Consider the following 5,203-nt stretch of genomic DNA (forward strand, 5'->3'; position numbering starts at 1 on the left):
GGTAGCCTGTTTGTTTCTACCCCCGTTTCTTTGGCAAGAGGGGTAGGTTGTTTATCTTGAGGGGTAGCCTGTTTGTTTTTACCCCCGGTTTCTTTGGCAAGAGGGGTAGGCTGTTTATCTTGAGGGGTAGCCTGATTGGTGACACCAACCTTCTTCTCCACAGCTTCCAATCTATCGGACAACTTCCTAAACTCCCTCATGCACTTATTAAACCCTTTTTTCATGCAGTCAGCTACGCCCTTGAACATAATTTCCAACTCCTCTCTGGTCACCCCTCTAGCCTCTTCTCTAGCCTCTTCACTAGCCACTTTAGGAGCCTCTTTACGAGCTTTCTTCCGAGGTCTTGGATTGTCTTCCTCCTCCTCCTCCTCCTCCTCCAACACAACCATCTCTTTGGCCTTCTTTGATGGAGTCACAACCTTAGGTTTTGTATTGACCTTAGTACCAGTGACTTCCCAGCAATCCATGGTCCACTTCCACGGTCTCCGCTCATACATGACTTTAATGATGTTCTCCGCGGGCAGGTCCTCAACCTCAGAGTCCCATTTTGGCCACATTTCACTAATGTCCTTCTCAACAAAGTTGATCACGCGGGTCTGCAGTAAATAGAAGAATCGAGTTAGATATTTGAAAAAAAATACTAAATAGACGACTTAATTATAAGTCGTCTACTAAGTCGTCCAGCTGGAAGACCTTCCAGACGACTTATAATAAGTCGTCTAATAAGTCGTCCAGATGGAAGACTTTCCAGACGACTTAATTAAGTCGTCCGATAAGTCGTCCAGCTGGACGACCTTCCAGACGACTTATAATAAGTCGTCTGCGCAGTCTTTTGGATTGAAGTAAATACCTGACTCAAGATAGCAGCTTTCATTGATCTGCGGCCTCTGCTGCCCTCGTAAGCCAGTATCGGTGGAGACGGACTGTCTGCTCTGGGACCACCAATACTAGCACCCAATTCCGGCATAGCTGTGTACGTCCAGACCTGAAGAACTTGTATAAACCCATCCACGGTGTAACAGCCAGCAATTTCTTTGTTCCACAAAGAGTCCATCAGCACCTTAAATGCGACTCTCCCCCATGGATAATTCTCAAACCGTTCTAAATCCATCACTAGCCTTGCCAGAGTAGATCGTGTAGCGGTTGAAAACTTTCTCCCTTCAATGAATCCAGTGAAGATGGAGAGGTACGCGAGCCGCTTGTGATCTTCCCTGGACCAATCCCCGCATCTCTGCAGTGCTGCTATTATCTGATCAGTAGTTGGCCCAGCTTCCAGATGAACTCCCAGCATCCCCCAGAAAGAAACCATCTCTGGGGTAACGTCACATTTTGGTGTCTCAAGGTCCTCGATGTACTCGCAGTTTAGACCAGTGAGGTTTTCAAACTCTAACAGTGAAAACCTCAAAGGTTCTGGACCAACGAGAGACCACATCTCATACTTCTTCTTAATGTCCAGCTTGAAACTGAGCATGTAGTGAACCAGCCTTGAAGCCCAACCAAATCCCTGCTCCTTGAACTTGATGAAAACTCCCAAACTCGACTCCTTGAGCTCTTCAAATTCGTCATCAGTAAGAGCTTTCCTAAGAGCAGTATGCAACTTGCTGTTATCCGTATGATACGAAATGCTATTGTGGGCTTCTGGTTCTTCCCCTGATGTGTATAACCTACGGGGGAGTTCTGGAATATCCATCCTTTTTGTCTGCAAAATAATCAAAGACAACAATATAAGTCCAGACGACTTAGTAGACGACTTATAATTAAGTCGTCTGGAAAGTCTTCCAAATGGACGACTTATATTTAAGTCATCTACTAAGTCGTCCAGTTGGAAGACTTTCCAGACGACTTAAATTACTTACAAGTCTTCCAGTCGCAGAAGGAGTTGGAGTACTCGTCATTGCGGTTATAGATCTGAAAAAATAAACGTGAAACGGTGAGAATGAGTAAATTGATAGAGACAACGTTTTATGTTCATCTTTTCCTCGAGATTGATGACTTAGCGGCGTTAGGGTTTACAGAGAAACGGCGCTAAGGTTTACAGAGAAGAAGCGGCGGTGCTAGGGTTTAGAAGAAGCGGCGGCGCTAGTGTTTAGAACGTTGGTGACCACGGTGGCGAGGGCGACGGTTTGTTCGGAAATAGTGGAAGCGGCGGCGCTAGGGTTTAGAGGAATCGGCGGCGCTAGGGTTTAGAGGAATCGGCGGCGCTAGGGTTAGAAGAAGCTGCGGCGACAACGGTGAGAATGAAGTGAGATAGATAGCCGATGTTGAGAACGATGGTTTGTTCGGAAATCGTGGGAATTCGAAATCGCCTTTGAGAGAGAACTGTTAGGGTTTCTGAATATCGCGAAAAATGAAAAAAAAAAAAAAATCACCTTATATATTGGGTAAATAATCCGGTTAGCTTTAAAATTACATTGGTAAACTTTAAGGTTTGGTCCGGTTTAGACGACTTATTCTGGCTGATAATGTACAACAGACGACTTAATATTTAGTCGTCTGTTTTCAGACGACAAAATATTAAGTCGTCCTAGACCCTAAAATGAACCCCTAAACTAAAATGACTAGATTAACTAACTAACCACGTTATAAAATCAAATTATACTTAAATAGTGTTTACTATACACAGAAATGAACACGCATAAGTAATTTTAAAAATTTTTAAAAACGGTTTTAATGCTTTCCAAAATCTAACCCTAAGAACACATACAATACTACAACATATGTTGATGAAACATAAACTTAAGAATATCATGACTCACTACTTTCACTCATCTATGCTGAAAACAATTGAAATTTGTTATATCTTAATTTATACCTCCTAAGACATATGTTAATTACATAATTCCCATTTTTCACTTATCAAAATATTTTTTACAAAATTTTTAAATTATGTTTAAGACTAACTGTCCAGACGACTTTAAGTTAAGTCGTCTGGACGACTTATTTTCAAGTCGTCTAAACAGACGACTTGCGAGGGGTAGAAACGTAAAAAGAATTCCGTTTTTTTGTTTGGTCACAAGGGGATAGTTGTAATTTCAATAGCCTTTTAGGTTACTTTTGCCTTTGACCCAAGTTGGGGTATTGTTTTGGGTTTGACTCCAAGTTTTGAGTCACACTTGGCAATTCTCCCAGTGCATTAAACATCAATTGTCCGCTTTTGCTTAGATTATGAAATAATTAACTCCATGGTTATACTGTAATCACATATACTCCAATCGCATCGATATATTTTCCAACAAAAGATTTATAAGCGGTATATAAATATAAGATTAATCATCTTAGAATAATGTTACCAATGAGGCTATGAAAGAGGACTAGATGAAATGTTAACAGATCCGCTCAGTGTTATTTCCCTTTTTAAGTGTGTACCCTCTTGTGTAGGCTATAAGAGGATTTGAACCCCAAAAATCGAAGCTTATATTATCTAGACCTCGATGAATACTTAATTAGAAGTGGAACCAATTAAAAATGATACATACATTCTTATTTATAAATACAATTCTGAAATTAGGTCACTCACTTCTGAAATGATTCCTAGACTTGAGGCAATTCTCATTCTAACTTTTCTGCTTAGTACGTTTTCACTGAACTAATGCTATTAATTATTAAAAAAAACAACTAGATATCAATCATTAAGAAAAGCCATTCAATTGGTTATTAAACGATTCTTGCTCTCGACTTCTGAATTATGAGTATACTCAAGATTTCTTAAGACACTACCAAATCTATATTTTTATTTTCTTATATCAACCAAATCTCGATACTATGAAAATATGATTGGAATAACATGTTAAATTAATTAAATATATATCGAGCCAATAAGCGTTTGAGACGGAGTGGAAAAATTAAAAGTGGGATAGGTATAGTTAATCTACAAACGGCGAATAAAGAAAGCAGAAAAGGCTAAATAACTTAATTGTTATCCAATTATTTGAGTTGTAATGATATGATTAGTGATTAGTGCGTACAATCAAGTTTTCTAACTAAGCTCACTTTCTAAAAGCTAAGTTCCCCAAAAAGATCATGCACATGCCCGATCTATATTTTACTAAAGGGAGAATGTATCAATGATAATGATGATTTTGGAAGAATGTAAAAGTGTCATGAATGCTAGTATATTGCAGAAGAAAATTAGATTTGTAATGGTATCATGCCAATGTGGATGATGTGAATATATATAAAAGAACTAGAAGTAAAAATAATGATACTCGAATATTTACATACAAATACGTGTCTATATTTAGTTTTATGCCCAATTCTTCTGATGATCAGTTTCAACCCCTGTTCGGGAACGCGCTAGGCGCTAGTCGGGCGGTCGGGGTTGGGCCTAGCGCCTAAAGAGAAAATCGGAGATTAATCGGAAAATATGCGGAGCGGAATTTTTAGATGGTTTACTGTGTTATAAAACATGTTAATCTTTAATTGTGTGTAACATTAATACATTTTCATGTTTAAGATTGTATAAAATACACAAATAGAATATATAAACTTAATATAGTGTATTTTTCATCAAAATTATGAATATAAATGATATTTATAAAATTTTAGATCAAATAAAAAATAAAAATATTATTAAAAATAAAATAAATAAAAACTAAAAAAAATAAAAAAAATTAAAAAAAAAAATAGATTAGGCGGCTAGGCGGTCATTTAGGCGGTCTAGGCGGAAAAAATCGGATATCCGATTTTTTAAACCGATTTGGCATAAATCGGGGCGGAAGAGTGAAGCGTAGCGCCTAGGCGGCTAGGCGGCCGATTTTTAGAACAGGGGTTTCAACCAAAATACTAGATATATATATATAAATATATAATTTTACTTAACGCACACTTGATTGATTGAAAGATCCCTTATATATTAGATAAGAAGTATTTGCAATAAAAGTGTTTACACACGCATTGATACATATTAGTCTTACAATCATTTTAACTTTAGAATGCTTTTGTATCATTTTCACAGTTATTTAGCTATTAATGTATTCACACACTAATTTTTTAACTCTATCGTAAAAAAATTAAATTGTTCACATACTAATTTCTTTTAAACAGCTCATGTTTAGTTTTCGGATTTTTAATCTTTGTATTAGTGAATTAAAGTTTTCCCCGCGCAAAAACAGAATAATATCATTGTTGAAAGAAATAAATTACAAAATCATTAAGAATCACATCAACTAAAATGATGGAATTGAGATGTTTTTAAAAATTGAAA

The sequence above is a fragment of the Brassica napus genome, unplaced genomic scaffold (assembly GCF_020379485.1).
Source record: "Brassica napus cultivar Da-Ae unplaced genomic scaffold, Da-Ae ScsIHWf_24;HRSCAF=46, whole genome shotgun sequence".
NCBI lineage: Eukaryota > Viridiplantae > Streptophyta > Magnoliopsida > Brassicales > Brassicaceae > Brassica > Brassica napus.